The sequence below is a fragment of the Stenella coeruleoalba genome (genome assembly GCF_951394435.1).
Source record: "Stenella coeruleoalba genome assembly, chromosome: 5".
Lineage (NCBI taxonomy): Eukaryota > Metazoa > Chordata > Mammalia > Artiodactyla > Delphinidae > Stenella > Stenella coeruleoalba.
Window position 1 is genome coordinate 134,050,942 of NC_137150.1, and position 21,498 is coordinate 134,072,439.

General features: G+C 46.2%; 1 protein-coding gene and 1 pseudogene across 2 annotated transcripts in view; both read right to left on the minus strand.

The window, feature by feature from the left end:
• Positions 1–21,498, minus strand: part of RCAN1 (regulator of calcineurin 1) — a gene marked incomplete at its 5' end in the record, with an annotated part of 95,634 nt that overhangs the window by 68,643 nt on the left and 5,493 nt on the right. The gene's annotated exons all lie outside the window — the stretch shown is intronic.
• Positions 9,279–10,133, minus strand: LOC307187167 (large ribosomal subunit protein eL21-like; annotated as a pseudogene). The gene has a single exon. The product of its transcript is annotated as a large ribosomal subunit protein eL21-like (transcript).

Here is a 21,498-nt window from a genome sequence, read left to right on the forward strand (position 1 = left end):
ACACACACACACACACACACACACACATGCACAGGCACGCAAAGTTAAACAGATTAAGAAGTCTAACCAAGAGCTACCTGTTTATTCCCAACTACCTAAGAACAACTTTTCTTTGAACTTCCTGCTGAAGGGCACAGTGGCTCCGGCTCCTGTACGGATTCCCAAGGACAGGGCTGGCCAGAGACAGCTTACAAGAGCCCTCTGGAATGCCCGGCCCACTGCCTGCCATCAGGCAACGATTTGCTGAGCTTCACCTTTGCCCGAATTCTAGATGCAGAAAAGTCACACCTATTTCAAGAAATCTCTATTCATATCCCATCCCGGCTCTCAGAGGACATGAAGAACCCGAGGGAAATCAGAAACTCAGTTAGCCCGAAGTATCCAAAATGTCTCTCTCATTCATGATGAATGCAGCAAACAACGTCACAGCAAAATAATGATGAAAAACAAGCCTTCCAACATCAAAAGTATTTCTCTTTCCTAGTGTTACTACCAAATCTAAGAAAACAGACATTACCATGGTGAAAAAAAAAAAAATTGGTCTCGGTAAAAATAAAACTTCATAATTATAGTGTGTTCTTGTGAAAAACTCCTCAAATACATCCTTCTGGCAAAAGGTTTTCTTTCACCAACCTCCTCTTCTTTCATCGCTGACTGCAGTGGAAAAATTACATTCCCCTACGAAATATAATCCTGTTGATATTAACACCTACTAAGATTTTCATCAAATTGCTAGGTGAACTGGCATAATTAGGGACAGCCGGAGGGAAAATTACAAAGGATGCAGAGGGCATCACTCCAAAGGAGGTAAATACTGAGAAGATCCTAAGTTGTTTTTAACTTTGGATCATGTGCTTACAAATTTTAAAAAATGCTCGCAGGCCAGACTTCTTCAAACCACCGCAGAAGCAAGTAACTGCTTGCCTCCTGGGCATAGTCTCTTTGAAAAGAAACCTCTATGTTTCCTAAGTCTGACTTTCACCAGAGGATTCATAAGAGCATCCTGAATGCAGATGACAAAAATTAAATGCACACTGCGCACTACTCCCTCCAGCCTCATGTAAATGTGTGACATTAGGTACTAAAGACAAGAATTATCTGTTATCTGAGGGTCATGCTTTGATGTGCATTTAGTGGATACCAGTTCCGCAAGCTGAAGGGGCAATGGTTTAAAGTTTTATATAGTTGTTTGAAGACAGCTGTGAGGACAGATGGGAAGGGATAGGGGGACGGCGCGGCGCTTTAGCTAGAGATTCAAGGAAGCTCTCTGAGGAACTGACATCTGAGTAAGGCTATCTATACCGATATCTATAAATATGCAAATTAGCTTCGCTTCTATACGTACATAGGCACACAGATACATACAGATACAGGCAGACCTCGTTTTATTGCACTTCGAAGATGCTGCGTCTTTTTCACGAATCGAAGGTTTGTGGTAACATTTTCATTATGATTACATTTGTTACAGTATCTGTGATTGGTGATCTTTGATGTAACAGCTATGACTCACGGAAGGCTCAGATGATGATTAGCATTTTTCAGCAATAAAGTATTTTTTAATTAAGGTATGTACGTTGTTTTTTTAGACACAATGCTAGTGCACACTTAATGGACTACAGTATAGTGTGAACATTACTTTTATGTGCTCTGGGAAACCAAAAAATTCGTGTGACTTGCTTTATTGCAATCATTTGCTTTCTAGGGGGCTCTGGAACTGGACCCACACTGTGTCTGAGGTCTGCCTGTAGATACAGATCTCTCCTCTGAGCTCTGCTTCTCTGGAGAACGCTGACTAATACAGAAGGCCAGCAAACACTTTTCAATACTTACCCATTTTCCCTTTGTTCCCTACTTCCTGCTCACACTGGCTTCTTGGGTGAATGCCCCGCACTCTTTCTGCTGAGGCCTCCGCACCAGCCATCCCCCTGCCTGGACCTTACCTGCCTCTTTGCACCCCTCAGACCTCCTCAGAGAAACTTCCGGGCCCCCACGAAATCCCTCCTGTTACTGCTCCTCGCAGCCCCCCATTGGCTTTACTTGCAGCAGTATTTAAAATTTTTTAAAATTATCTGTCTCTGCCATGAAAATGTACATTCCCTGATGGCAAAGGCATGGCTCGGTTTTCCCCTGGGTCTCAGGACATTGCCAGAAGAGTTCAGTAAATATTGGTTGGACGAACAAGTGAATGAATAAATGAATGAATGATGAGCACGCCTCACAGGATATCAACCTCAGGACTCTGACCTAAAAGGGGATGAGAACAGAAACCTAAGGAAAAACGTTCTGAATTCCCTTTCTAAATTGCATTCTTCAACAGAGTCTTTTCTCCACATTACCCTGACACACAGTTTTTCAGGTTAACGAACCTCCCCCCCTCAGCCACTGAAGATCCCGGGAAGATCCCACATGCCGCGAAGCATAAGCCCGTGTGCCACAACTACTGAGCCTGTGCTTTAGAGCCCGCGAGCCACAACTACTGAGCCCGCGTGCTGCAACTACTGAAGCCCGCGCGCCTAGTGCCCGTGGTCCACAACAAGAGAAGCCATCGCAACGAGAAGTCCGCGCACCACAACGAAGAGTAGCCCCCGCTCACCGCAACTAGAGGAAGCCCGCGCGGAGCAGCGAAGACCCAACGCGGCCAGAAATAAATAAGAAAAATAAATTAAAAATAAGTGAGACAAGTGGCATGTCACGTGGGGATAAGTGGCACAAAGGAAAACAAAGCCGGGGTGGGGGCGGACAGAAGGTGCAGGGGAAGGGGGTACAGTTGAAATAGGATGGCCAGGGACCTGCTCCCTGAGATGGTGACATTTGAGCCAAGATCCAGAGGGGTGAGGAAGCCAGCTATGGCTTTCTGGAAGAAAACTACTCCAGGAGGAGGGAAGAGCAAGCACAAAGGCCTGGGGACACATGGAGGCAGTGGAGAGGGACCGGCCACTGCAGGGATGCCGCTGGACTCCGGGGACAAGGGAAACCCTGGAGGGTATGAATAAAGCGACGGAAGTTAAAGCTGAGCTTCAAACACAACTACTTTGAGGCTAAACAGAGTTTAAGTCATTTAAATGCCACTGCATCCCAATTCGGTTAATTGATCTACCTAAATGTTCGCGATCCCCACAAGCTGGATCTTATGATTGTCAGGCTAAGACCCGAAGGGCCATCAGTTTCCAGGAGGTGGCCGGAAGAGCCGTCATCTAACCCGACCCATCCCCTCTCCCCACCTCCAGTACAACACAGCTGGTTACACAGCAGCTGCAGCAAGCCCAGGATTTGAGCCGTAAAGATGCCATCAAAAGTGGTGAAAAGTGGTGCTCTCCCACCCCCTTGCACTCTGCTAGGCTTTCAGGGCCCACCGTCTGTACCAAATCTTCCTCTCTACATAGATGAAAAAAAACGACGGGGAGCCAAAAAACCTGAGAAAACAAACCCGATTCACCCAAATATCTGAAGTTTCATTCTGGAGAGAAGGTCTGTTTGGGGCGGGGGGAAGCGGGAAACGCCCAGCCTCGCAGCGCACTTGGGGTCAAGAAGAGCCAGAACGGCCCCTGCCGGGCTGGGGCCTACTCCGCAAATAGCCCCGCCTTCCTTATTTCAGGGTGACTGCACCGAAGCGCATGGCCACACCCAGCTGGCACTGTCCCTGACTGATTGGCTAAAAACAGATTTGATAAAACCCAAGGATCGGTATTTAGGCTGCGGCCCTGAATACAACATCCGTCAGGTGATTAAAGTTGGGGGTGGGAGAGGGGGAGTCCCATTTTCCCAGCACCAGGATTAGCTGGCAAGTCAACTCAGTGGGACAGTTTGTTCCCACACACACCCAGCAAACCCCAGACCTCCTTTTCTATCCGAGCCACCTTTCTGGGGCCGTCGAGGGGGCCTGTCATTGTCCTACACTGGGACCCACAGCCTACAGGAGCACAGCCATGTATCAAGGACCACGTTGATTTGTGTGGCCTACGAAAGCACACAGGACCCAGTCGTCTGTTGCTTGTGATTTCTGATTCCAAGAAGAAACATTGCTTGGCTCAGGCCGTCTTGTCCCTGACCAAATTTTCCTATGACTTCTACTCACTTAGTGATTTATAGGAGACGTCACACCACAATCACAGGAAAACCTCAATGGCCTGACTTAATTTGGAGAGCCAGGAGGACCTGGGAAGGGGACACGGTGCTGATCATTTTAAGCGCATCTGGAGGCGTGAAGACAGGATCGGGCCCTGAGCTCTAAGCAGTCACGGGCTTCAATACACCGAGGGCCCACGAGCCCAGTCACGCGCTAGCGCTGGACAGGATCCCAAACACATGTTGGTTGGCCTTCTCCCCAAGATGAGCTAAATCTTCCCTCACCTAGATTACAATAAAACTTAACCTGAGCGTATATAGACTGGGACTTCATATGATGACCTCAATCCTGCTCTAGTTGTGGAGAAGTTCACCGTGAGATGGTCTTACACGAGAAACCTGATCACAGAGGGAGGCATGAGAGTGAAGTACCAGTATTTGTAGGTCAAAAATACTCAGATCTTCGCAATTTCATGTGTTTCGGTATAATACTAATTAGCCCTCCCACCCGACAGCCAGGTGCTTACAGAGCGCCTATCACTGCTGGACAAGGCACAGCGTATTTTTACCACGTGCAAAGCTCAGCCTTGCTGGGCCGATCCCCAGATGTATCATTACAAATTGTAAAACAATTAAACTGTTAGGAATTCGATTTGGCTTGTGACATGGGCTGAGGTCCCAAGCTCACCCCACCCCGAATCACAAGCTTCCTTTTAGGGAAGTTACGAAGGGATGCTAAGTTAGCTAGTATTTCTGCTGTCTCGTCTCTTGGATTTACTAAGGATGTGAAGCATTCTCATGCATGAACCCACTCGGTTTCTCCCTTAGGCAGGGGAGGGGAGCGAGAGGCGGCCTGAATTGGAATAACTGTGTGGGTTTTATAGTCACGGACACAGAGCCTCCCAGAGATTGGGGAACTGGGCCTCAGTGAGTTCTATGATGGGCTAAGGGGCCCTCTGGCTGTGGAGCCAACTGGTACATGGAGAAAAGGTATGCATGGTTTTCAGAACAGGAAATAGGTTCAGGAAATACACATATGGGGAAATGTCTGGAAAACTAAGAAGAAAACTGCTGTGGGCATGGGAAGTTCTGGGCCAGCTTGTTTTCCTGAGTCTTCCCATTGAATATATCTGAGCTGCCCACAGCCATTCCTTTTGACAGACACTTGTGGAAGTTTCCTGCACTTCAGGCCCCAGGTTGGGGTGCAGGGTGAACTAGGCACAGCCCCGCCCTCAAGGAATGGGTGTACAGATCAGAGGACTGGCTTGTGCCCTGGACGACCACTGCCCCAGACAGACGTATGCGTCTATAATACATGCGGGGAAAAGACTGCCAGTTTACACTTGGTTTATTTTATTTTTAATTAATTAACTAATTTATTTTTGCCTGCATTGGGTCTTTGTTGCTGCGTGCGGGCTTTCTCTAGTTGCGGCGAGTGGGGCTACTCTTCCTTGCGGTGTGTGGGCTTCTCATTGCAGTGGCTTCTCTTGTTGCGGAGCACGGCCTCTAGGCACACGGGCTCAGTAGTTGTGGCTCGCGGGCTCTAGGGCACAGGCTCAGTAGTTGTGGCGCAGGGGCTTAGCTACTCCGCGGCATGTGGGATCTTCCCGGACCAGGGCTCAAACCCATGTCCCCTGCATTGGCAGGTGGATTCTTAACCACCGAGCCACCAGGGAAGCCCCTACACTTGGTTTTTATTGTGAGGCTGGATGGAGAGCTGGGGGATGAACAAGGTCTACGTTCTCATTCCCTTATTCAGCATTAGGGGCACGTGATTATTTTCAGAGTCGTCGCAGGACAGGAAAGGGACAAAGATGTTATATATCGATTGATGAACTCAGAGGAATTACTGTCCTGACCCTTCAGCAGGACAGTGGAGCTGCCTAAAATAAACAGTCCAGCAGCTGAAGAGGCAAAGGATATGAGCCGTCCAGAGGAAATAAGCTAGAGGAAACCGAACCAGTCAACACGCATGTGGGAAGGCAGAACAGCAGAAAAAACAAATACGAGAATGTTCCATAGAGAAGGAGCAGAGATGTGCCCCCTTTAGGGGAGCCTGGAGCCCCCTGAAGTCAGTTGGTTGTACTTGACAGGCAATGGGAGGAGGCGGTGAGGCCAAGTCCAGGGGCTGGGATGGTAACGCCGGAGAGGCTGCCAGGCACCTGGGGAGGAGTCAGGGCCTCGGGTGTGGCGTCTGAACCCCAGGCAGGCCACAGGCCACGAACTCTCCAAGCCTCTGCGTCTTCATGCAACAAGTGTGTACCTCCCCGGGATGCTGGCTTCAAACAAAGTGAGGGACCAGAGTGGAGAGGCAGTGGGGTGGCGGCAGTTAGCGGTTAAGAACACGGACTCTGGGATAAGACAGGCTGGGTTCAAATCCTGCTGCCACAACTCAGCTGTGCAACAATGAGCAGGTCCCTTTGCCTCAGTTACTCCAGCCATCCAATGGGGACAATAGCAGCATCTTCCTCCCAGGGTTCGTGTGAGGACTGAATCCGTCCACGTTCCTAAGCACATACGACAGCGCCTGGCACAGAACAAACACCATACACGCGTTTACTTCACTCATGCACATGAGCCCCCCGCCATGGGGACTGGCACATCGTAGGTGCTGAGGAGATAGTGGGGAAAGTCACCACAGCCATTTCCCTTCTCTGGGTGTGCTGGGAGACAGGGAAAGAGGATCACCAGAGAGGCAGGAAAAATTACCCAGTTTTAAAGAAAGTTCTCCAAGACTTTTCCCAGAGCATGAAAAAAGAAAATGGAGCAACGTCCGCAAGAAGGAATAGAATCCCAGAAATGTTGTGTTCTGATCAAGCCGAGTTTGACATTTTAGCAAATTACACAACGCACAGATTCATCACAAATTCCAGCATCCGGGGGCCAGGCTCTGCAGGCGGGTGCTGTCATTGGAGCCACCGTGGAAGCCCGGGCTGAGAAAGAGAAACACGGGGGCTGTGATCAGGCTCCCGGGGGGTCGGTCCTGTCCACCTGCGGAGCTGACGTCTTCACTGGCAAAAGGTTCAGACGCGCGTGCGCCTGCGCTGGCCGCTTCACTGGCATGGCTGCCAACACCAACATGCTACCTGATGAGCCTCAAGCCAGCATCCCGACAGCTCCAACGGGGTCACTGGGGCTGGACCAGCTGCCCCAAGGGGACTGGGACCCTGCTGTCAGATACACCAGCTGCCACTCTGCCGAGCCGGGACATTCGTGTGATGCAGCCAGGAAAAGGGACTCTCTGGGGCCATGGGTATAGCCATCTGCACGCACCCAGGCAGGGCTCCCCAAACCCACCTGCATCGAGAGCTCCGACGGAGGGGCAGAGGGACACCGAGCCTGGAGGTCACCTGCCCTCGGGGCAGGGAGAGCCATCACCTCTCCCGTGTGAAGAATGACCCTCTGTGGAGCTGTGCCCTCTGAACACTCTCCACCTATGGACTCACGTACTCTTCACCGGAGCCCTGGGCGGGGGGGGGTGGGGGGGTTGGGGTGGGGGTGGGGGCATGACTATGCCCCCCCAACTTCCAGGCAGGCAAGCTGAGGCACAGAGTGGGTGGTGAGTCGCCCAGCCACGTGGAAGGGGCAGCAGAGCTGGGCTGGACCCCAGGCGGTCCAGCACTCTTCACCGCTTAGTGCTGACCAATGACCTTCAGACGCGAAGGTAGGGTCTTCCTATTGGCCGGAAAACGTGAAGAGCTCCTTCCAGGGTGGGTCACTCCTGCTTCCCCTCCAGCCAACTAGTGGCTGGGAAGGACAGCTAAGGAGGACACCAGCAGTGAGCCTGAGTGACTGACCAGGGACCCCCGAGGAAAAGAAAAGGCTGGCGGAGGCAGGAAGAGTCTAAATGCCTCGAGAGCAAGGCTGCGGGTGCTTCGTTACTGAGAGGCCCTCCTTCTCCTCTGCGGCCCCCGTCCGAGGGCCTTCTCAAAGGCTTTCCTTCCTTCTTCCTCCTCTCTGACTCCCTAACTCGCTGGACATGAATTCTCTTAAGGTTTAGATTAGTCACAGGGGCGAGAAGCAACACCCCGCTGTCTTGCTGGAAGCGTGGATGCCTGCAATCTTTGAAGAAAAAGACGAGAAAATACATGTGAACTGAAAGGGCACAGAACTAATCTTCCTGAGGATGCTGGAATACGGTGCCTAATGATGCTTTAATCCCACCAGCAGAGAGGCCAGATGCAGAACCTGGACCAACAGCCGTGCGGCTTGGCCTCCCAGGCCCGCTGCACCTGTCCTTCCCGCGAGCGAGCCTTTGCCCTGCAGTGCGAGAAGACGCAGCTGAAAACTCTACCTCTGAACCAGCCCGGGGGTCAACCCAGACACGGTGGAGAAGTCAGTGGGGTGAGACACGTTTACTGAAGGTGTATAGGTCCGTACACACCTGGACTTTGGTTGTCATTTAAAGAAGGAACGTGGGAAGAGCCCGAGACAAGAACAAGGAGCCTGGCTTCTTACTTCAGTTTAATCATGGGCTTGCTGTGTGATCTGGGGCCAATCTCAACCTCTCTGGGCACAGGGAGCAGCCACTGTGTAGGTCCTTTCTATGCTCACGTCCTATCCTTTATTGATATGATTGAGGAACTGGTGCTGCCTGATTCTGGAGCTAAGAGTCACATGTGGCTGTTTCAATTAAATTAAACTTACACAAAATTAAAAACTCAGTTCCTCAGTAGCACTAGCCGCATTTTAAGTGCTCAATAGCTGGTCATGAGTTAAATTAATTAAAATGAAATAAAATGTAAAATTCCGCTTCACAATGGAATACTACTCAGCCATAAAAAAGAATGAAATTTTGCCATTTGCAACAACATGGATGGACCTGGAGGGCATAATCTTAAGTGAAATAAGTCAGACGGAGAAATACTGTATGATATCACTTATATGTGGAACCTAAAAGTTACAACAAATGAGTGAATATAACAAAAAGGAAACATCGCAGATATAGAGAACAAACTAATGCTTACCAGTGGGGAGAGGGAAAAGGGGCAGGAGCAAGAAAGTGTAGGGGATTAAGAGGTACAAACTATTATGTGTACAATAAATAAGCTACAAGGATATATTATACAACACGGGGAATACAGCCAATATTTTATAATAACTAACTGGAGTATAACCTTTAAAAATTGTGAATCATGGGCTTCCCTGGTGGCGCAGTGGTTGAGAGTCCGCCTGCCGATGCAGGGGACACGGGTTCGTGCCCCGGTCCAGGAAGATCCCACATGCCGCGGAGCGACTGGGCCCGTGAGCCATGGCCGCTGAGCCTGCGCGTCCGGAGCCTGTGCTCCGCAACGGGAGAGGCCATGACAGTGAGAGGCCCGTGTACCGCCAAAAAAAAAAAAAATTGTGAATCACTACGTTGTACACCTGTAACGTATAATACTGTACATCAACTATATTTCAATGAAAAAATTGTTTTCGTGTTCTTGAAGTCACTTCTTTTTCTTTGTTTTTTTATAGTCCAGAGGTCTTTTATGTTTTTTACACCTATCATGCCATGAATTCACAGGGAATGCGTTCCAGAAGCTCAGGCTCCTTTCCATTGGTTTCTGTTATACGAAGCACGTTTCTCTGGGTGGAACAGGCTGGCACTTAAGTTGAACCCAAGTCCCTTTCTCTTTGGCTTCCTTCTTTTTCTGATCATCTTCCTTCGCGAGTTTCAGGAAGCTATCTTGGCTCTTAGAGTGCTTAATATGCTCAATGTGGACATTAATTGCCTTGGCAAGGATCATGCCCTTGTTTGTTTACGACAATGCCAACAGCATGCCAGGTCACACTGTAGACTCTTCCAGTCTTGCCATGGGAACACTGGGGGCACATGCCACTTTGAACGGTGCCCATTCCCTTGATGTCTACAATATCACCTTTCTTGCAGATTCACATGTATGTGGCCCAAGGAACAGCTCCATGCTTTCTAGGAGGCCTAGAGAACCTAGAGCAGGTGCCTCTCCTCTTTCCCTTTGTGTTGGTCATTTTGATGAATTACTGGAAGATGACGGCTCTGGCCGAAAGGCTGAAGCCGCTTCTTTAAAAGGAGGATTGAGTGCTAGGTAAGAGCCTACAAAAGAGCAATGAGAGAGCTGATGTGTCTGTTGTGTGTAATCAGGTCTAGGACAGGAAAGTATTTGTCAAAGATACCGGAAGGAAGGTGAGTTAAAATGCCACACTGCCACGCCAAGGTTAAGGTTAATGGTAGGACACTAGCACGTTTCCCTTAAAAGCTGGGTATAAGACAAGGATGCCATATGCCAACGCCATGATCTACTGTCAAAGTGCCACGTGGATTAGAGAATAAAACAGGTATTGTAAAGAAGACGGCAAAATCGTCACTATTTGCAGACGATATGATTCAATACCTGCAAAATGCAGAAGGATGAACTGTAACATTATTAGCAACAGTAAGAGGCTTTAGTATGGCAGACGGTTACAAAGTTAATATGCAGGAAACAATTTCCTTTATATAAAAGTAAAAGTAAGTATAATGGAAAAGAGAGCTCATATTTTAATACATTTCTTAAGCTTACATAAAAATATTTATACTGAAATATCTAAAACAAACTAAAATATATAGGCGATCTATGTGAAGAATATATATATATGTATACGGAAAGCGTCAATCCTGTACAGGTGGCATAAAAGATCGCTTAAATGAGTAGAACAACATTATAAGAACATAATATTTAAAGATGTCAGTTCCCCTGAAGTAACTGTAAAGCCGGAGCAATCTCACTCAAAATACCAACAGGTTTGGTTGTTGCCTCTTGTTTTCCTTCTATGTGGGGGGTAGAGGATACTTAGAAATGACAGAATGATTCTTAAGGTTTGCGAAGGAGATAAGGAAAGGAAACGGGCCTGGAAAATAAATTCTGAAAGAGAGAACGGGGGAGAATCAGCTCCATTGTAAATAATATGAAACTGGCTCAGAAATGGACAAAAAGATGAACAGAAGAGCCCTGATTCAAGAACTCTTGACCATTTAGCTGGTATGTCAGATCTGTAGGATTTGGAACCTGCAAGTAACATGCAAAAAAGCAAATCAGAAACTGAATTTACTCCTTACACCAAAATATCCAGGGAATTAAAGGCAAACATCACAAATAAAAACGTAAAAGTACTGGAAGAAAACATACGCCTACACATCTTGGCCCAGGAAAGGACTCTCTAGGTATAAGAGCCCAGAACACAGGAAGGCAAAATTTCTACATCAGAACTACAAACAAAAAGGACAAAAATGTCTATGGGGTAAAAACACCACAGTCAAATGGCAAACTGGGGGAAATATTGGTAATATACGTGATTAAGTAACAATTTCCTTAATATACAACAAAACTGAAAAATTCACAAATACAGATGAAAACTTACCACAAAAATAGCAAAAGATATAAACGATCAATTTACAGGAAAACAACAATGACCAATATGAATCAAAGATGGTCAACCTTAAGCAAATGAAAACAAAGAGATACTATTTTTCACTTATCAAAGATTGTGGCAATGATCCCAAATGATTTATAATCCCTTGTATTGACAAGAATGTGGGAAAAGGGGAACTGTTACGCCGTGCAGGTGGTAATATAAATTGGCATAAACATTCAGGATAGCAAATTCACAGGATCTATCAAAATGCAAAACAGCCATACCCTTGACTCAGATATTTCACTTCTAGGAATGTATCTTGCAAGCATTTTTACACAAGTAAACAAAGATATATGCAGAGTGGGCCCTCTGGATCCTCGGGTTCCACACCTGCAGATTCAACTAACAATGGATCAAAAACATTTGGAAGAAAAAGATTCCAGAAAGTTCTGAAAAGTAAAACTTGAATTTGCTGTTCTCCAGCAACTATTTACATAGCATCTACAGCTATTTACAGAGCATTTACACTGCATAGGTTATATGCAAATATTATGTCATTTACTATAAGGGACTTGAGCATCTGCAGATTTTGGTATCCACAGGTCATGGAACTGGTCCCCCATGGATACCTGGGGAGGCGTGTATAAGGATGCTGCTTGCGACATTGTTTAAAATAGGAAAAAAAAAACCCACAACCTAGAAACAAACTAAATGTTTATCAGTAGGAATTGCTGGTTAAATTATGTTACATTCTTATAATGAAATGCCAGGCAGTCATCAAAAGAACAGACTCCATTGAGTCTGTTGGAAGATGTCCACAATATTTTAAGAAGGCAAGTAGCAAAAGAGTACATGTAATATGATATTTATAAATATATACACATGGCATATATAGAATATGCGTGAAAGAGTACACATAAAACTTAGAGGTTATTTCTAAGAAACAGGTTGAGAGAAAAGGATGAGGAATTTTTAGTTAACACTTTAACAATCAAATATAAATTTTACAATGAATTACTCTTCAAAGCACACAGCAATCTAGACAAATGTGATCACCTATAGTTGGTACTCAGCAAATAATACTCATTATGAGTTGTGATCTTCAGAAAGTTTTCCCCAGTGACATAATATACCCTTACCCCAGCACAGTGTAGACGTAATAGAGTGGTGGGTAACGTCTTGCCAAAGTCAGCATGTCATGGCTGTACTCTCTGGCTAGAAGGCTGGATAAGGGCTGAGTTATCCTGGACCAAAAGCACAGAGAAATGGCTCCAAGAACGATGAGCCCAGATCACACCATGCTAAAGCCCCTTGATCCAATCTTCAGTCCCCACTGGTGCCACCCTATGATGTAACCATCTGGAATGTCTGACCCGGGGACAGACTGTGAGTGCCATGCTGCTTTGGGGATAAGACTCGAGTTTTTAAAGATTGGTTCATTTAATTAAAAGCACAGCAGGCCGCTGAGTACGAAGCAGACAGCATGCGTTTCATTCAGGAAGGTCACCTCTCCTGGTACAACGTAGTGGAAAACAGGGCAGCATTCAGAGATAAGAAGATCACAGGTTGATTTTGCCCTCTTAGGATGAGATTTGGCAAAGAATGACCAGCCTCCTTCTATCAAGGGTGCTAGAGGCTGGCCGGTAGATGGGATTTAGCAGATGACAATGAATTTCTGAAAAGATCTGTGTACTCCCTAAAAGTCATTCTAAGAACAACAAGAGAGAATGGAAAGAGGGAAAGCAAAGAGAGAGAGAGAATAGGGAGGCAGGGAGGGGAAAACCTCACCAGCAAACATGACATTTATTTCTCAATTATAGATTTTTTTAAAAAAATTGTGCTTGGGAAGCCTAGGATTTCTTACCACCATAAATAATGATTTTATGCTCCAGAGCAACTTTATGTAAAAACCATTATCTTATTGAGTTTTATTTTTTTAATTTATTTATTTTATTTAGTTATTCTTGGCTGCGTTGGGTCTTCATTGCTGCGCACGGGCTTTCTCTAGTTGTGGCGAGCGGGGGCTACTCTCCGTTGCGGCACGCGGGCTTCTCATTGCGGTGGCTTCTCTTGTTGCGGAGCACGGGCTCTAGGCACACGGGCTCAGTAGTTGTGGCTCGCGGGCTCTAGAGCGCAGGCTCAGTAGTTGTGGCGCAGGGGCTTAGTTGCTCCGCGGCATGTGGGATCTTCCCGGACCAGGGCTCGAACCCGTGTCCCCTGCATTGGCAGGCGGTTCTTAACCACTGTGCCACAGGGAAGCCCGAGATTTATTTTTTAAAGGGTTTAGGTTTTTAATTTGTTTTCGACTTTGTAGCAACGCTCATTCATGTTAAGACATGATTTTCTAAGCATTACAGGTGATAACGAGCCATGCTAGTCTTCTGGTATAATACAGCTCTAAATGCTCAGCAACATCTCAGCCTGTTAATTTCGTGCACACACATACACACACACACAATCGCTGCCATGGTTTTAAAGCTGCAGAGCCTTCTAGCCTGAGATAGTTTATGCAACTTCTGGAAGTGCCTAAAGCTACTCCTGGGAAAATAAGGCTTAATATTTAATGAACTTAAAAGAGCAAGACTTTTATTTTTATGTTAGTGTTTTACTTCCACTGCTGCACAAATATTGAAGTGCCTACTATGTGGCAGGCACTGTCCTAGGCACAGGATTATAGCAGTAAGCAATACAGATACTGTAGGCCCTGCATTTTAATAATCATTTAAATAAAATTGCTAACAGTTACAAAATACTTACTACAAGCCTGGTATTATCCTTAGCCCTTTATTTATATGTTGTCTTTTCATCTTCACAACCCCACGAGGTAGGTACTTTTATTATCCCATTTTACAAAGAGACTGAAACACAGAGAAGTTAAGTTACTTGCCCAAGGTCACACAGCTAGTTGCTGGCAGAGCTGGGATTTGAATTCAGACTGACTTGGTTCAGGGGTCCACCCTCCTAACTACTGCATCTTACTGCCTTTTTAACATGCACAACTCCAAAGAAAGGTAGGTATTTGTCCACAAAGAAGGTGGGCACTCACAGGTAATATGTGTATATTGTCTTATACATTTTCACTCTCAGCTAAGCCATAAAAATGAGATAAGTAGCAAGCAAGAAGAAAACCTACAAGTAGGTGATCTTGCCAATGTAGTCCCTGTGCGGAGAAAACAAAGGAGGAAAAGAAAGGAAATGAAATGAACAAAAATTAAATGGCTACTCACTATAAAATCTCTAGTCATATAGTCAATGACATTAAAACGAAGTCCTTGATAAAGACTAAATAAATCATTTCAGGGCATCTCCTGCCTTCAGCTTCTATCACAAACACTGTCCTGCTGTATTTAATGTCACAGGCATCCTAGTAAGGTGAAGGACCGCCCAGCCCTTGTTTTATGATATAAAGAATGTGCTCAGAATCTCAGCCATGGCCCAGCTGCTACTGCTTCATTCCAGGCCACGAATTGAAGCACGAATCTCCATTCTGCCCTCTGCACAACTACCTCCCAACAAATGCAGGAAGTCATCCCCTCAGCATACAACCTCTCTATCCCCATCCACCTAACCTGTGCCACCGTCTCAGGCAGGCTCGTGGTGCTGAGGACCAGGTCATTATCCCGAACATGTTGTAAATAACTGAAATACTCCGAACGTGGAGGTTACAAAGTCTCTGAAGATCCATTAATGGTATTTCCCAAATATATGTCAAGGAGATAACTGAATAACACAGCACATTATGGGCACTTATGAATCACTTCGAAGAAATACACAAATTCAGAACTGATTTTAAAAATGAAATCCACTCTGGAAATGCTGTGTCAGGGTCAAACAGGTGGTTGAGTTTGAAAGATATATCTTGGACTGGGCTGTTCCGGAAAGAGAGATACAGATACAAACCAACCCTGATGTTGCCAAACGTTTGCAAGGGTCTCCAGGCCAGTTCATGAACTGTTTGTAACCCAGTGAGTTTTGCTGATGAGTGGTCTGTTTTTAGTAGTTTATAGACTGCTGACCCAGACCTGAGGGTTCTCCATCACCATCCAAGATCTGCAGCTTAGGCGCAAAAGTGGTTATGAGAGCAGAGCTGAGATCTACCCGAATTCCCTCAAATCCTGACTCCAGCCCAGAAGAATACTGTCACTACATGGCTTGGGCGGCAGGTAATTCATCCGAGGACAGGGTCCACCACGCGGGGCTGACAACCTCTGCAGCAGCACAAGCTTTGCCTTTTAAAAGTAATCACCATAGCAACCTAATAGCTGAAGACAGCTCAGAAAATTCCCCTTATCTCTGAAGTGAAGTGTTTGTTTCATCTGAGTGAGCTCTCTCTTTTTCTTCCTTTCTCTCTTTCTTTCCCACACCTCTTGGCTTGTGGGATCTTAGTTCCCTGACCAGGGATTGAACCCGGGCCCCCTGGCGGTGGAAGCACTGACTCCTAACCACTGGCCTGCCAGGGAATTCCCTCTTTACATTTCTTTATGCTGATCATTTGAGTCATAGTCCGAGTAAGTCACAAAAAATCAGAGCACGGGGCAGAGAATGTCACAAATGTGTACTAGGCACAGTGAAAGAGGGTCACTCTCTGAGGCGAGCACAGCGTCCCTGTTTCCTGTTCTAACCAAAGGGGGTCCCATTGCCCAGCAGCAGGGAGAGTCCCCTCCCTTGGCTTTCTGCTGGGAGAATGGAAGAGAGGGGGGTGTGTCTCCTGTTTAAAGTTCCAGCTACACACTTATCATTATAATAGCTTCTCCTGCAGCACAAGGAGTGACTTCTCCCTCCGAAAACGCACGCTCTGTCTGTGATGCCTGAAATAAAGTCGAAGGCAACCACCAGACTCCATCGCAGAACTTATGTGAGGTGACCTCCCCCTGGTGGCAGGCGCTGGTGTTTGAACAGCCCTGGACTAGCTCTCGCACAGCCTCCTCTGCCCTTCCACCAGGAAGGACCATAGGTACCCTGCTCTCCAGCAGCCCCCTAACGGTGGCACAGGAGACAGTTCTGCCTGTTTCAGCTGCCGGGGCTCTAGCTGTCCTCCTCATTGCCTCATGCTCCGGATTCTTTGCACGGGGTGGGAGGTGTGGCAGGCGAGGACATCATTTCACAGGAAATTAGATGAGCAATGTAACCAGCGGGTCGGGAGAAAATTCTAGTTCTGCCAATATCTAGTGAGCTCCCCTGAGGAAATGTGGCCACTGCTCTGAGATTCCTCCTTGGAGAAGTTGAAGGCTTGAGCCTGAGGTCCTCTCTGCCACGGTTCTGTAGCTGCACCCAGAGTCTGACGCCCAGCTGCCATGGGATTCTACGTGCTGACGAGTTTTGCAAAGGGAGCAGAAGCCTTCCACATCTATAAAATGGGCAAATATAGCATTTATCTTAGAAAGCTGTAAGAAGGATGAAATGAAATGATGTACATAAAATATTTGACAAACAGTATGTGCTAAGTGAACAGGGTGCTTCTCATGAATTGTTTTTCTTAAATTTATTAATTTTTGGCTGTGTTGGGTCTTCGTTGCTGCGCGCGGCCTTTCTCTAGTTGTGGCGAGCGGCGGCTACTCTTCGTTGCAGTGCGTGGGCTTCTCATTGCGGTGGCTTCTCTTGCTGCAGAGCACGGGCTCTAGGTGCACGGGCTTCAGTAGTTGTGGCGCGCGGGCTCAGTAGTTGTGCCTCCCGGGCTCTAGAGCGCAGGCTCAGTAGTTGTGGTGTACGTACGGGCTTAGTTGCCCGACGGCATGTGGGGATCTTCCCCGACCAGGGCTCGAACCCATGTCCCCTGCACTGGAAGGTGGATTCTTAACCTCTGCGCCACCAGGGAAGTCCCTGAATTGTTTAATTACTAACTACATATATAATTGATGACCCAAACCTAAGAGTGAAGGAGCGGACTACTAGTAACCTTCCCGGGACAACAGGCATGAACCAGATGGACAAACTGGGACGTACTGTCACCGTATCAATAAGAAATAGCTGTCAGGTGATTGGGAAAAGTTCCCAATAATGGAAAAACTTAAGGAAAAAAAAGTTTCACTCAATTGTTCTGGCTTTGTAGGGTCATATATTTGGCAAACCCTCAAATGGCAACTGGACAGAATCGGCGCTGGCCTCAGTTGGATGGTCTCTGACACAGGTTCCTCTCCGATGGGTGAAATTTCCAAGACCAATTGCAGACACAAGTGTAAGTGACTGAAATTTACCTCCTTTCTCCCACAAACCAGCAGACAGGCCTCCCACGGACCAGTGCAGGAAAAGGCATGAGAGTGGGGATGGCGGAAACCAGAATGTCACCCCCCAAATATGCCTCTCTGACATAAAAGGTATTTGAAGCTGAATGCAATTCTGAAGCACACATGCAAGAAAGCTCTATCTTGTCCCTCTTTTCTGCTTATAGGTGGGATATAAATGCCCCTTTTAATGGAGATGACTCCAGACTCTTACAGAGGAATCTGCAAACGCACCCATCAGTTTCCTCCCACGTATTTACTTCCCCACGGTGTGCTGACATGTGGAAGCCTGAAACCGCTCTCCTCCCTCCTGCCATTTCTCTATCAATTTATTCTTTGCCGAAGAGGCTACATAAGCCAAGTTCTAAGCCTCCACGTCATGATGAGGGTTCTCCCACCTGACCTGTACTGCACGCATTAATGACTTCTGTTTTTCTCTTGTGACCCACCTTTTCGTTAAAGAGCCACAGCTGAAAACCTAGAATGGACAGAGGTAAAGTTCTGTCTCCCCTGCAGGTAGGAGCTGGGAAGCTGGATGGAAGAGAACTAGAGTCACGCTAGGAAAGATTCTCTCCTTGAGTCAATTCCTACTGGGAAAGGTCTGTAGGGGAGCAAGCGCTCCACTGACAGAAGAGCTGGAAGTGACCTCGCTGAGATGATCCGGGCTGAACCCGGTCACTTCATAGATGAAGCAACTGAGGTCTGGGTGAATATCTTGCCCAAGGACGTGTGGTTTGTTATGGATCTGTTAAGCTCTTTGGTTATATTTACATAACACACACAATTTAAAAAGTGTGTGTCCTCCCTGCTGGCCTGTGAGCTTCACAAAGGGAGAGACGTGTCTGTCATTCACCAAGGGCGCTGCAGCCCCCTCACACTGACCTCACCGTGACTGTGGGGTAGGGCTTATTGTCCTCCTTCTGCAATGGGGGAGACCAAGCCTGGGGAGGTTGACTGACTCACCTGGGGTCCCACAGCTGGCCTTGCAACCAGCACGGTGCTCAGAACACAGGAGGCCCTCAGAAATACTTGTTGAATGAATGAATGAATGAGTGAAGTGGTGGAGCTAGGATGCAAATCCGGGTCTGCCTGACTCCAGCGCCCAGGCACCGCCTTCCGCTTGAATTCGAGAATATCATCAACAAAACGCACTCAAATAGATCTGTTAAATATAAATAAATGGCTTAGAGAATAACAGAGTTATAACTCCTATGAACCTCAGTTTCCTGTGGATAAAAGCACTTTCTTCATAGAGATATCCTAGGGTTTAAATAAGCTGTGAAAGATATGAAAAATTCATGTGCATTACTGCATACAAGATGATTCCAGCACAGGTTTTGTAGTTGGCTAAAACCAGGTTTGAATCATAGGGCCAGCACTTACTGGCTATGTGATCTGGGACAGGTTACTCGGCCTCCTCTGGTCTCAGTTTCCATGTCCACAGAATGGGAATAATAGTACCTATTTCACAGAGTTCTTATAAAAAGATGAAATGATAAATGTTACACATAAAGCACTTCACATTAATGAATAGAAACTATTTTATTATCTGTAAAGTAAAGCAGAAAAGTTAATAAAAATTAAAAAGGTAATAAAGTAAAACAAGCTATTGTTATGTCGCATGAAAAAAATCCAAAATTAGCTTTCTGAATCAAATAACATTTTTGTCTTTTAATTCTGAATTCAGGCCAACCTCAAACACCTCTTCCTATGGTGTTAATTATGATTACACGTGGGAACTTCACATTGCACCTGCTGAAATTAGTAATGAAAGGAAAAGTACTGAACCTTCTCAACATAAAAAAGCTTTAGTTTCCTGAGCTCTTGGTTCAGAAGTGTAGTGGCTGACAGCTTTTGCTATGAACCTAGCTATAAACCTATCAATGAGGTATTTTATGTTAAGTAGTAGAGTCTAAAACTGTATTCTTTATAGAGCTGAAGCTAAAAAAATCAGATGAGAAAATACCTTCATAAACATTTCTGAACATTAACTGCTCCAAGAAGTCAGAAAAGTTTACAAGGAAGAAAATGTCCTAATAAGTAGTAACGGTTGGTGGTCGGCAGCCTGTAAGATGGGCTCAGCGATCTCCACTTACCAGGACTCACGCCCTGGTGTAAGCCCCCCACCCCCCTGAGTGGGAGCTGCACTTACTGACTCACTTCTAATGAAGAGAATCCAGTAAAAGTGGTGGGATATCACTCTGAGATTATTAGGTCACAAGAAGACTGTGAACTGCATTCCATCTTGCATGCCCTTTCTCCCTTGCTCTGATGGAAGCCAGAGGTCTGTGTGGCTATGAATTGAGGGGGGCCTCTAGCCAACAGCCACTGAGGAACTGGGGCTCTCAGTCCAACAACCCACCAGAAATGCAATCCTGCCAAAGACCACGTGAGTCAATCTGGGAGCAGACGCTCCTTCAGTTGAGCCGTCAGATGAGACTGCAGCTGGTACTTTGTTGCAGATGTTGAGGCAGAGGCACCAGGATACGCCATCCCTGGATTCCTGACCCACAGAAACTGTGAGGTAATAAATGTTTATTGTTCTGAACTACTAAGTCTTGAGTTAGTTTGTTACACAGCAGTAGATAATACACAACTTACATTATGTGTTCACTATGTCCTAGTCCCTGGGACAAGCATTTTATGTGCATCATAAGGTGTTAGTGCTACTGGCACCTCCATTTTACAGGTAGGGAAGTGAAGGCACGGTAGGGTAAACAGCTTCCCCAGGGTCACACTGGTGTTAGTGGTAAAGGTGTGCTTCAGATTCATACCCTTAACTACCGTGCTGCATCGCCTCCGCACGGACACACTTCAAAGGGGAATGTGAGCATTTTAAACCCAAGGAAATCTTTAGAGGTTAAAAATATAAACAAAAACACTCGACACCAACTAAATCAAATAAAGGATTTCTACAGTGACTGAAATCTACATAACACGAAGCCAACCCTTTCTTCCACGTCAAAGTTTGAATTAAGGGAGTTAATATTTTCCTGATGTTCAAGTTTGAAAATGTTTCTGTTCTGCCCAAGAAGGGTAGAAGAGCTATTTTTACTTCCTACGGCCATGGTATAGCCCATCACTGCTCAGAGAATAGAGCAGAGTCACTTACTGTCTCATTAACTGTCAGCGTCCCCATGTTTGGACAGTGATTCATATTTACAAAGGAAAACATTCTGTCACAATTGAATTGTATTTCAAATGACCGGCACTCCCCCTCAGCCCTTGAAATGGGTCCTAACAACTGTGCACAGAAAACGCACACGGAGGAGTCCCCTCCCTGCTCCTACCCCCAACACACACACTGATGCGTGCACAACTGCAATCACTGTAACAGGAGTGATGCATTCACAGAACAGGGCAAATAGGCCCCTCAGTGGCATGTATGCAAAAGAGGAGACTGTGCCATCTGATGACATTTTTAGAAAGGAAAGAAGGAAAGAATAGAGCCTGAAATATAAACACTGGAATCAAACAGCCTCTGCTTTAGCTATTCTATCACAAAGCCTATTTTTTTTTTCTTTTTCTTTTTTTGGCTCCCTTATGTAATTGTCTTGGGAGTTGCTGGCAATAACGTCGAAAGCTATTGCTACTGAAGAAGAAATGCTTTGAGCAATGGATGGTGCTGAAAAGGGGACCAAACCCTTGTTAGGGAGGGAAGTGGAGAGGAGAGATCAAAAGAACCTCACGGACGTTAAAAAAATATATATACATATGTAGATAGATAGATAGATTTAAGAGTCAGAAATTCTAAAATTAGGGAAATAGTGGATAACTTCTAAAGTAAACTTTGCACATTTAGAATATGCAGGTTTTTGTTTTTTTAAACTTACAACATTCTGAACTTTCCCAAATA